This window comes from Dasypus novemcinctus, chromosome 26 (genome assembly GCF_030445035.2).
Source record: "Dasypus novemcinctus isolate mDasNov1 chromosome 26, mDasNov1.1.hap2, whole genome shotgun sequence".
Classification (NCBI taxonomy): Eukaryota; Metazoa; Chordata; class Mammalia; order Cingulata; family Dasypodidae; genus Dasypus; species Dasypus novemcinctus.
Genome location: NC_080698.1, coordinates 36,306,619 through 36,319,807, shown reverse-complemented (window position 1 = coordinate 36,319,807; position 13,189 = coordinate 36,306,619). Strand labels below are relative to the sequence as shown.

The following is a 13,189-nucleotide window of genomic DNA, read 5'->3' as shown; positions in this document are numbered from 1 at the left end:
AAAAGAAGGAAGGAAATAACAAAGATAAGAGCAGAACTAAATGAAATAGAAAATAAGAAAGCACTTGAAAAGATAAACAAGACCAAGAGCTGGTTTTTTGAGAAGATCAACAAAATTGACAAACCTTTATAGTGAGGCCAACAAAGAAAAAAAGAGAGAAGATGCAAATACACAAAATAAGAAATGAGAAAGGAGATATCACCACTGACCCCACAGAAATAAAGACTATCATAAGAGGATACTTTGAAAAACTATATTCCAACAAAAATGAGAATTCAGAGGAAATGGACAAATTCCTAGAAACACATAAGCAGTCCATATTAACGAAAGAAGAAATCGATGATCTCAACAAACCAATCACAAGAGATAGAATCCATCATTAAAAACCTCCCAAATAAGAAGAACCCAGGGCCAGATGGCTTCACAGGTGAATTCTACAAAACATTCCGGGAAGAACTAACACCAATCCTGCTGAAACTATTCCAAAAAATCGAAACAGAAGGAACATTGCCTAACTCCTTCTATGATGCCAACATTACCCTAGTACCAAAGGCAAACAAAGACACCACAAGAAAGGAAAATTACAGACCAATTTCTCTAATGAACCTAGATGCAAAAATACTTAACAAAATACTTGCTAATTGTATTCAACAACACATTAAATGAATTATACACCACGACCAAGTGGGATTCATTCCAGGTATGCAAGGATGGTTCAACATAAGAAAATCAATCAATGTAATACACCATATAAACAGATTGAAGGAAAAAAATCACATGATTATATCTATAGATGCAGAAAAAGCATTTGACAAAATACAGCACCCTTTTTTGATAAAAACACTCCAAAAGATCGGAATACAAGGAAATTTTTTGAACATGATAAAAAGTATATATCAAAAACCTACAGCCAACATTGTCTACAATGGAGAAATCCTAAAATCCTTCCCTCTAAAGTCAGGAACAAGACAAGGATGCCCATTGTCTCCCCTTCTATTTAACATTGTCTTAGAAGTACTTGCTCGAGCACTGAGGCAAGTACCAGATATAAAAGGCGTTCAAAATGGAAAGGAAGAAGTCAAAATTTCATTATTTGCAGATGACATGATCCTATACATAGAAAACCCTGAGAGATCTACAACAAAGATTCTAGAACTCATAAATGAGTTCAGTAAAGTTGCAGGTTATAAGATCAATGCGCAAAAATCAGTAGCATTTTTGTACAGCAATAATGAGCAAGATCAGGAGGAAATCAAGAAACAAATACCATTTACAATAGTAAATAAAAAAATCAAATACTTAGGAATAAATTTAACTAAAGATGTAAAAAACTTATACACTGAGAATTATACAAGACTGTTCAAGGAAATTAAAGAAGACCTAAATAAATGGAAGCATATTCCTTGTTCATGGATAGAAAGACTAAATATTATTAAGATGTCTATCCTACCAAAACTGATCTACACATTCAATGCAATCCCAATAAAAATCAACACAGCCTTCTTTAAGGAACTAGAAAAACTAACTATGAAATTTATTTGGAAAGGAAAGAGGCCTCGAATAGCCAAAGACATATTGAAAAAGAAAAATGAAATTGGAGGAATCACACTACCTGACTTCAAAACATACTGCAAAGCTACAGTAGTGAAAACAGCATGGTATTGGCATAAGGAGAGACACACAGACCAATAGAATCGATTTGAAAGTTCTGATATAGAACCTCATATATATAGCCATATAATATTCGATAAAGCCACCAAACCCTCTCAACTGGGAGAGAATGGCCTATTCAACAAATGGTGCCTGGAGAACTGGATATCCATAAGTAGAAGAATGAAAGAGGATTACCATCTCACACCTTATACAAAGATCTACTCAAGATGGATCAAAGACCTAAATATAAGAGCCAAGACCATAAAGACCTTGGAAAGCAGTATAGGGAAACATCTACAGGACCTTGTAATAGGAAATGTCTTCATGAATATCACACCAAAAGCACAAGCAGCAAAAGAACTAATAGATAAATGGGACTTCCTCAAAATTAAAGCCTTCTGCACCTCAAAGGAGTTTGTCAAGAAAGTAAAAAGGGAACCCACACAATGGGAGAAAATATTTGGCAACCATATATCTGATAAGAGACTTATAACTTGCATATATAAAGAACTCATATATCTTGAAAATAAAAAGATAAACAACCCATTTAAAAAATGGGGAAAAGATTTAAACAGACACTTCTCCAAAGAAGAAATACAAATGGCTAAAAAGCACATGAAAAAATGCTCCAAATCTTTAGCTATCAGGGAAATGCAAATCAAAACTACAATGAGATACCATCTTACTCCCATGAGATTGGCAGCTATGAAAAAAACAGAAGAATACAAATGCTGGAGAGGATGTGAAGAAATGGGAACGCTCATCCACTGCTGGTGGGAATGCAGAAGGATCCAACCATTCTGGAGGACAGTTTGGCGGTTTCTCAAAAAACTAACCATAGATTTGCCATATGACCCAGCAATACCACTGCCGGTTATATACCCAGCAGAACTGAAAACAAGGACACAAACCAATATATGCACACCAATGTTCATAGCAGCATTGTTCACTATCGCCAAAAGTTGGAATCAACCCAAATGCCCATCAACAGATGAGTGGATCAATAAAATGTGGTATATACATACAATGGAATACTGCTCCACTCTAAGAACAAATACACTACAAACACACGTGATAACATGGATGAATCTTATGCTGAGTGATGCAACCCAGGCATTGAAGGATGAATACTACATGACCTCAATGATATGAAATAAGCAAGCTGCCTCAGAGAGCTAGAGACTGGAAGATAGGCTTACAGGAAATCGGGGGGTGGAGGAAGGATGTGAGCTGATGTCTGCAGGGGTGGAATCTATAATGAGCTGGCGGTAAGTATGAGCTCAAAGAAGAGATAAAATGGGGGCAAGCGGTTGCCTTTGGGTGGGGCTTTGCGGGTTTGAGGGGGGCTGGGGATGGGCGGATGGGTAATAGTGCCCAAAAAATGGGGGGGAAGGAGGGGCAACATACGAACATAGGATAGTGTCAGGTGTTGGTTGAGAGTAAAATGCTGAGAAAACAGTATCAAAATATAATTAAGAGAGTTACCTGTTTAGGATGCTCAGAGGGGATGGTCTGACATGGGACAGACTCTGGGGGAATGTCTGAATGCTCATTTTGCCAGTGTGGGTTGTACCACTGGATAGAGACCCAAGTAGCGAGAGTAGGGGTGGACCCACATCATGAGGAGGACTAATGCCATCAAAAAAGAGGGAACTGTATCTCTCGAGAGAAAGGATGGCTCCCAGGGCATTAGGGCAGTTGAGCAAGTCAGGCCCTGAACACTGTTGCAAGTATCTCTGGACGTGGCTCCTTGGGAAATGGAGATTGGCTGTCGCTGTGGGCCCCAATGGGAGAGGAAAATGGATGTTAAATGGATGGAACCAAGGTAAATGTGGGGGTAAGAGAGGAGTTTCGCGAGAGTACACAAGGATGGATATAAAACATGTAATATTACACCATAAACATATAGGGGATGACAGACTAATAATGTAAACCATAATGTAAAACATAGGATAACTAAAAATGTAGAAAACTGTATATCCTAAAGTATGGACCACAATGTAAGCACAGATGTCACCTTGTTTGAAAACTATTGTCTCAAAGTCTGTACATCAGTTTAAGTAAATATGATATGAATAAGTTATAAGAATATCACTGTGGAAGGGAAAAGGTTTTATGGTGGATGTGTGGGAGTACTGTATATTGTATATATGAATTACTGTGATCTAGGGCTCTTGCGAAGAGAAGCTCAATAATTAGGGAAAAAAGAAAAGAAAAGATAGGATGTAGAATTTTTCCATATCAATACGTATTCTATATCTAACCTTTAAACCCATTGCTATATTCCATTTTACTAGTAAGGGATCCTGACATTATAGTGGGCTTCACTTTTCAGGATGTTTTGGATCACAGAGTGGTTCAACAATGGCAGTGGAGGAATACTGGTATGGGATGTTATGGACAGGCGATATATGGTTGACAGGGAGTTATACAGGGCATATGTCCAGGGTGCATGCTAATGTTTGTATATACTCATAGTGGCAACAATTAAAAACAACAGCTGGGTGGTACTGGGTTCCTGGCCAGGGGTGCTCTGTCATGGTCCCTAGGGGAGCAGCAGCAGTCCCCCAGGTGCAATGGTAAGGACCAGGAAGGAATGAGGGTCAACAGTGAGCCCCTGATACTAATGACTATGCTTGTGAGCCTATATGCCCGAAATAAGAACAAGGCCTAGAGCAGCACTGTGCCTAGGAGTTTCCTCCTGACAGCCTTCATCTTACTCAAATGTGGCCAGTCTCGAAGCCAAACTCAGCATGTAAATGCAATGCATTCCCCCCAGTGTGGGACATGACACCCGGGGATGAGCCTCCCTGGCACCGAGGGATCACTACCAAGTACCAGCTGATGATGCAACTAGAAAATGGAGTTGCCCTGGATGGTGCTTCAGGGGCAATCTCCGGACATTGTAAATCCTCCCAGGGCCCACTGGATGGAATGTGGGAGAGTATGGGCCATGATGTGGACCATTGACCATGAGGTGCAGAGATGCCCAGAGATATACTTGCCAGGTGCAATGGATGTGTCATGATGAGGGGAGTGAGTGTTGCTGGGGGGGAGTGGTGGGGTGGGGGTGGTGGGGCTGAATGGGACCTCATATATATATATGTATATATATATATTTTTTAATGTAACATTTTTACAAAATCAATTTAAAAAAAAAAAAGGAAACAAAATGACCTTGAATTAAAGGTTCAACGTGGACCAGCAGAATATCCCTGTCTACATATAATAACAGGAGTTTAAAATGCTGTTTGACCTAATGTAAGGGGGAAATGGAAAGGAGAAATGAGTTTATATGGGTATGAGTTTCTAAAAAAGAGTCTGGAGGATGTCAGAGGGATTGCCCTTATGCACACCTGAGCAGGGTCTCAGAGACAGAGAAAGTAGATACAACCCCAGGTATTGGTTCTTTTGAGGGCTAAAGAGACCCATAGGTTCTATGGTCATGGCAGATGCGGTTCACTGCCATGTCAGTTGGCCCTTCTTTGGAGCTGGTGTTTCTGCGTGATGGAGCTGGACACAGATGGGATCTCTTTTCACAAGACTTTCATGCTTCTTTACTGGAATTGTAGTTGGTGCTGGGGTTTAAGATATATCTAGGGGACTTGACTCTTTGGACTGACAATATGATAGCCAGGCCCTGAGCCTCAACAGACTTCAACTCCTACACTCTGATTTATTGGGCTTACCCCACTTAGCTAACATGGAGTTGAAGAATGTCAACCACCACACCATGGAGCCTAGAGTGCCTACAACTGAAAGCAGGAGGATTGCATCCAGTATCCATGAGGAATCTAAGCCTCCTCTTGACATAGATGTGCAATGGACACAACCAATCCAAAGTCCACAGAGAAAATGTGGCATTGGTGTGGGAAAAGTGGCCAGGTGGCTGCTGGGTGCAGGGAATGGGAGGAAGAGATGAGATGTGGAGGCATTTTTGGGACTTGGAGTTGTCCTGGGTGGTGTTTCAGGGACAATTACTGGACATTGTAGATCCTCCCAGGGCCCACTGGATGGAACATGGGAGAATATGGGCTATGATGTGGACCATTGACCATGAGGTGCAGCGATGCCCAGAGATGTACTTACCAAATGCAATGGATATGTCATGATGATGGGAGAGAGTGTTGCTGTGGGGGGAGTGGTGGGGTGGGGGGTTGAAGGAGACCTCATATTTTTTGAATGTAATATTTTTAAAAAATGAATAAAAAAATTACCAAAAAATAAAAAATAAATGAAATTTCCCAGGTTAAGTTATCAAAACAGGGCCAGAGACTCACTAATGATGTGCAATCTGGTCCGAGGAGACTGGGACTAGAAACTCCTAGAAGTAGGTTTTCTCCTTGCAGTTTCCCAGTTGTCCCGAAGATGGCACTGGTCAGCAAATCTTTTCACAGAAGTATCCCTTTCAACCTCCACCTGTTGATGATTCTGGTTTGGCCAGAGCTGAGATTCAAAGTGGGCTCTGCTGGTCAAATTCACTTAAGAGAAACCACTCTCTTCCCTATACCTCACCCTCCCTCTTTCCATAGAGGAAGAATTCTGTTCCCCTTTCATTTGACTGCAGTGAGCCATAGGTTTTATCCAGATTGTTTGTCTTGAGGGTAGGGGATGGGTGCTATTCCCAGTTGCAGTTATTGTTTTTGCTTGTCTCTCTGTCCCTCACTCTCCTGGAAGATGTGTAGGACTCTCCTGGTCTGCAAAGTAGCTCCCTTTGACAGCTTTTCGCCCTTCCTCCGTTGTTTGTAAGAGAGTTGAGCCCTGCCTACCTACTCCAATGCAATCTTCCCAGCAGTCCCCTGCACAAAAGTTTTTTCCTTTGTTTCTTGTGCTTTGAATATGAAATATTACAACCATTGCCTAACAAAATGTCCTGAAGAGGCTCTTCTAAATTTTTGTCTCAGAGTTTTATAGTTTTGGCTCCTTAATTTAGGTCTTTAATCAATTTCAAGTTGATTTTTTTAGATGGTATGCGATAGGAATTCACCTTCATTCTTTTGCAAATAGAGATCCATTTATCTCAGCAACATTTGTGGAAGAGCATTCTTTCCCACTTGAATGGTCTCTGCTCCCTTTTCAAAAATCACTTGGCCATAAATGTAAGGGTTGATTCCTGAGCTCTCAGTTCGATGTCATTGGTCCACATGTCTGTTCTTGTGCCAGTACCATACTGCTTTGATTACTGTGACTTTTCATAAAAAGTTTTAAAATCAGGACGTCTTAGTCCTCCAACTTCTCTCTTCTTTTTCAAAGTGACTTTACCTGCTCAAACAATCTTATCCTTCCATATAAATTTGATGCTGGGCTTTCCCATTTCTGCAAAAAAGGCTCTTGGAATTTGAATAGGATTGTATTGAATCTGTAAATCAATTTGGATCTAATTAACATCTTAACAATATTTAATATCTAATTGATGAATATGGAATATCCTTCCATTTATTTAGGTCTTCTCTGATTTCCTTTAGTAATGTTTTATATTTTTCTGTATACAAGTCCTTTACATCCTTGGTTAGATTTATTCCTATATTTTTTTTTCTTTTAATTTATTGAAATATGTCATTCATACATAAGCATACATAAACAATATATGAATAATAGTTGTGAAATTATTAAACATATATAACATCAAACATATGTAACATCTCACCCTACCACCAATAACTTGCATTGTTTTTAAACTTTTTAAACTAATTATTAAAGAGAATTGTCAAAAAATTACTACTAAACAAATTATTTTTCCCCCACCAACCTTATTATTATCTTTGTATCATTTATATATAAACATACATAAACAATTAAGCATATAGTAAAAGTTGTGAACTTACAAAGCAAACATGCATAATATCATACAGGGGTCCCATACATCAACCCTCCACCAACACCTTGCATTGTCATCAGACGTTTGTTGCAAACTATGGAAGAACACTGTCAAAATCTTGCTACTAATCATAGTTCTTATCTTACATTTGGTGTGTTTTTCCCCCGACCCACCCTATTATTATTTTTTAAATATATTTTTTTGACAGAAGTTGTAAACTTATAAAACAATCATGCACATGTGCAGAATTCCCAAACAACATGCCTCCATCAACACACTATATTGTGTTGCTACAGATAAAATAATATCATCTGATTATTGCCATGTTCATAGTGTACATTTGGCTCACATCTTACATACTGCCTCAGTATCAACACAGTACACCTTTGCATAGATGCAAGAATATTATGTTATTACTACTAACCACAGTCCATAGGTCACTCCAGCTATATTTTTCCCATGCTTCTCCACATTCCCAGCACCCAGCAGTAGTGATACACGTTTGCTCTAGCTAACAAAAGACACTCTTTCATCTGTGGACCATCAACCACAATTCTCACCCAGCTCTTGGTTTACTGTGCTGTCCAGTTCCTAGATTATTCTCAAGCATTCTGTCAATTGGCATTTATATAACTAGACTACCATTTTTAGTCACATCCCCATTTATAAACTAGTTGACACTCACTGTGTGTTACCATCCTCTCTATCATTTCCACAATTTTACAGTAAAGCTAATTAAAACTTCTACATACATTAAGCATCAGTAACTCACTCAGTGCTTCTCTTATTCCTTTAAGAATCCACCACCTACCATCAGGTCCTAAAGACACTTTCCAATAATTTCTTCTAGAACTTTTATAGTTTTTGCCTTTATTTTTAGTTTTTTGATCCATTTTTAGTTACTTTTTGGATAGGTGTGATATAGGGGTCCTCTTTCCTTCCTTCAGCTATGAATGTCCAATTCTTTCAGCACTATTTGTTGAATGGATTGTTCTGCCTGAGCGGTATGAGTTTGACAGGCTAGTCAAAAATCACTTGACCATACCTGTGAGGGTCTGTTTCTGAACCATAAATTTGGTTCCATTGGTCTGTTGTGTCTGTCTTTAGACCCGTACCATGTTGTTTTAACCACTATCGGTAGATATTATGATTTAAAGTCTGGTGATGAGGGCTCACTTTTCCTTTTTAGGATGTTTCTGACTATTAAGGACTCCTTACCCTTCCAAATACATTTAATGATCGTGTTTTCAACTTTTTCTTTAGTGCTGGTGTAATTTTTGGGGGGATTGCATTAAATCTGTATGTCAATTTGAGTAGGATTGACACCTTAATGATACTTAGTCTTCCAATCCATGAGCATGGAATGTTCTTCCAGTTATTTAGGGTTTTTTTATTTGTTTAACATTGAGTTGCAGTTTTCTGATTACAAGTGCCTTACATCATTGGTTAAGTTTATTCCTGACTATTTGAGTTTTATCTGTCTTATTTTCACCACTCTTTTGACACTTTTAGTTACTTTTATTGATAAAATCTTCATTTCTAGACTGTCTTCCAGGCCCCACTCTCCTGTCTTTTCTTTCCAGGCTCTAGCACACCCTCCAGTATTTCCTGAAATTCTGCTCTCTTGCTTAGAAATTCTCTCAGTTTCTGTTTATCTGTGAATATTCTAATTTTGCCCTCATTTCTGAAAGACAGTCTTCCTGGATATAAGATTCTTAGCTGGAAGTTTTTCTCCTGAAGTATCTTAAATATATCAGACCACTGTCTTCTTGCCTCCATGGTTTCTGGTGAGAAATCAGCGCTTAATCTTATTGGATATCCCTTATATGTTATGCACTGCTTTTCTTTTGCTGCTCTCAGAATTCTCTCTTTGTCTTTGGCCTTTGACATTCTGATGAGTATGTGTCTGGGAGTTGATCTCTTTGGATTTTTTCAGATGGGAGTATGTTGTGCTTCTTGAACAGGGATATTTATATCCTTCAATAGGGTTGGGAAATTTTCTACCATTATCTCTTTAAATATTCCTTCTGCCCCTTTTCCCTTCTCTTCTCCTTCTGGGACACCGATGACATATATGTTTACACACCTTTTGCTGTCATTTAGTTCCCTGAAACCTTGTTCAATTTTTTTCCATTATTTTCTTCATTTCTTCTTTTGTATGTTCACTTTCAGAGGCCATTTCTTCAAGAAGCTCACCAATCCTTTCTTCTGCGTCCTCAAATCTGCCATTATATGATTCCAATGTTTTTTAAATTTCATTGATTGTACCTTTCATTCCCATAAGACCTGCTATTTTTCTATGTATGCTTTCAAATTCTTCTTTGTGCTCATCCAATATCTTCTTAATATCCTTAATCTCCTTAGCCATCTCATTGAATTTATTAAGGAGATTTGTTTGAACATCTATGATTAATTGTCGCAACTTCTTTATGTCATCTGGAGACTTATCTTTTTCCTTTAACTGGGCCATAGCTTCCTGTTTCTTGGTGCAGACTGTAATTTTTTGTTGGTGTCTTTGCATCTGGCTTACTAGAGTGTTTTTTCTGGGTGCAGTTTTTCTCTCTAGTATAGGGCTTCCTATCATTTCTCCCTTGCTGGTTGTGCAGTAGGAGCCACGCATGTTGGTGCTGTAAGTTCTGGAGGCTCAAGCTGCTCTCATTGCACCAGGGACCAATGAAGCTTCTTCCCACTTTTTCCTTTGTCAGGGATAGGGACAGAGTCACAGCTATGTGGAATAATCCATGTGCAGGCCTAGATTGTAGTTGTGCAGAGAGACTGCTGAAACTTCACATCCCTTTCCCACCTACCTGGGGTAGGGATTGAGCTGCAGGTGTGGGCAACAATCTATGCAGTGTGAGTCCTAAGATGACCACAGTCGCCCTGGTAGACTTCTGATTTTCAGTCTATGCCAGCCAAAGTTCCCTGCAGCTTCCTGTATAGGCTGGTGCAGGGCTCCTCAGCCTCCTCCCCACCAGAGGTGGGGTTGAAGCCTAGGCAGGCTCCAGCCTGATCTGCCTGAAAGAAACTGGTTCCTGCAGACACTGAGAGTTTCAGGCAGCCAGCGTCCCCTCAGGCCGGGGGCAGAGTCAGAATGGTGGCTACTTGCTTCTTTCTGACTTGGGCTTGTTCTCACCCCAGCTGTTCCCAGGTTATCTCTTAGCCAGCCAAGTCTCACAATCAGTAGCTGTAATCAGCAGCCAACCATCTCTTCCTCCCGTTTCTGGGAAATGGAGCTTCCAATTCCCATCACAGAGCAGCTCCCGGGGCGACTTGTGCTGCCAGAGTAGGACAATCACCAGTCTGTGGCTCGGCCGGTAATTTTCCAGAGAGGCTGGTGCAGGTCCCGGCAGCTGCCTCCCTGCTGGAAGTGGCATTGGGGCCTAGGCTAGACCTGCAATCTGATCTGGATGGAAAGAAGTCGGTTCCCACCAGCACTGGGATCCTCAGTCTATCCTGCTTCCCCCAATGCCAGGCGTGGAGTTAAGATGGCGGCTCCCTGCCTCTTTCTGACCTGGACAGGCTCAAACCTTAGCTGCTCTCAAAATCATACTGTAGTCCACTGAATTTCCTCATCATAACTGAAATTGGTGCCCAAGTGTCTTTTCCTCCCCTGTTTCGGGGAAGTGGAACTTTCAATTCCAGCCGTGGAACAGCTCCTGAGGCAGCTTTTGCCTCCAGGGGAATATGGGCCCTGGCCTCCAGCGCGTGGAGCACTCTACTTACCAGTCTTCTCTGCAGATGAGCAGTCTCCTCCTTTCACTCCCCCAAGGACGTTACAGGATGCTCTTTTAGCCTCCTGGAGCCCCCAAACAGGTGCTTAAGCTAGCTGCAGAGAGCTCTGGGTGTTTGCTAACTGCCCCGTAGCAGGAGCTGACTCTAGGAGCTCCTTACTCCGCCACCATCTTGCTGGTTCTCTCCTATATAAGTCTGGATTGGTATGGACAGGGTGTGTTTTCCTTCAAGTCTATTATGTTTGGTATTCTCCAGGATTCTTTTATGTGCATGTTTACATCTTTTACTACATTTGAGAAGTTTTCTGTCATGATTTCTTTGAATATTCCTTTTGCCCTTTTCTCCATTTCTTCTCCTCCTCTGACTCGCATAATATGCATGTTGGCTTGTTTAATGGTGTCCCCCAAGTCCTTTAGTCTATTTTTTTTTTCTTTTTATAATTCATTTTTCTTTTTGGTTTTCAGTCAGACAAATTTCAATATCTTGTCTTCAAGTTTTCTGATTCTTTCTTCTGCCAGCTCCAGTTAGCTGTTGAAACTTTCTTGGGAAGCTTCTGTGTTGGCTGGTGCTCTCCTTCATAAGATCACATCTTCTAAGAGGAAGGAGACCCAAAGCAAAACAAATGTCCTGTCTTTTCTGGGCTTGTGCTTGCTAGTGGCCTTATGAGTTCTCTTGTATGACAGAGTTTGAATGCCCTCTCTACTTTCCAGGCAACAGCCCTTCTCCCTCTCCTCCATATTCCACAGCAGAACTTAAAGCAGGGAAGCCTTTGCCTTAGGCCAACTGCTTCAATTGTTTCTTTTCTTTTTTTCCTCAAGTCTGATGGCATGTAATGTGCCGACATGGTAATAAGTTTAAAGGGAGGCACACCTCACACAAGCCAAGCAGGTGAACACCCATTCATCATGCTTATGAACCACAAAAGAATCTCAGTTGTTTCTTATACTGCTTTCCTTGTCTCAAGCGTCTTTGCGTGGAGGGCAAGTTCTGGGAGGTGGGCCATACCTGAGAGGAGTTTTCCAAGTGAGTCTTAGAAAGAAAGTATATTTTCTTGCCTTGGCTCTCGCCCAGCAAATACACTCCTTCAGCTGTTCTCTGCAGCTCCAAGGTAGCATATTGTCTTTCTGTCTCCTCCACTGTCTTTTTCCTGGGTGAGTTGAAACAGTGGCCACCCTCAGAGCCCAGAGCCAGGTCCCCAGCTATCCAAAGTAGCTAATCAAAATTAGTCATCAGTGATTGGTCTGCACCTTTCAGAATCGTGGGGAAGTGGATTTTTATGGCGTTCTCCAGTGGCAGGTTGAGCCTGGGCTATGGTAATCACCATGCAGAGAGAGCAGTTTACTGGTGTTTACTATAATTTACCAGCCTCTTTTTTCCTTACTCTTCACTGGTTACTCTTTAGTGTTCTACTAAACTCTGCAGTTTGGAAGTTGCTGATTGAAGTAGTTCCTGCCTATTTAATAGCTATTCTGGTGGAGGGACTGGTTCCTGGAGCTTGCTCCTCCACCACATTTCCACAATTTCCCATGCAAGTTGCTGTCCTAAAGCCTGTGTTTGAACTCTGCAGTCAGATATTCTAGAGTGCAGGTTGTAGATTTTAAAATGCTGCATTACCTTGCTTGTGTCACCAAACTGTTGTTAGGTTCCTTGTTCCTCTTTTGGACCTAGGGAATAATTACAATACTTACCTCCAGAATGTAGTGAAGATTAAAAGACTAAGTGTCTTTTCATTATTGTGTTATAATTTTATTAGTATTGTCATGGTAAATAGTTTTATTGTCATTAATACTTGAAGTGGTCAAAATGTAAATTGTTTCTCAGCCCTTTCCTTTTGCTGCTTTTTGATGTCTTTTAATTTATCCTAACCATTCATAGACTCTCTCCCTGTCTCTCAGTCTGTTTATTCATGCTCACTTTTCAACAGGCACTCTACTGCAAATTTGCTAAGCATTCCAAGATAGGAAAGTGAAGAGCTTTATTTTCTGT

General features: G+C 40.5%; 1 protein-coding gene and 1 pseudogene across 4 annotated transcripts in view; one reads left to right on the top strand and one right to left on the bottom strand.

The window, feature by feature from the left end:
- CNTN3 (contactin 3) overlaps nt 1–13,189 on the top strand; it is a 440,215-nt gene that overhangs the window by 132,406 nt on the left and 294,620 nt on the right. The gene's annotated exons all lie outside the window — the stretch shown is intronic.
- LOC111767316 (small nucleolar RNA U13) lies at nt 12,020–12,131 on the bottom strand (annotated as a pseudogene).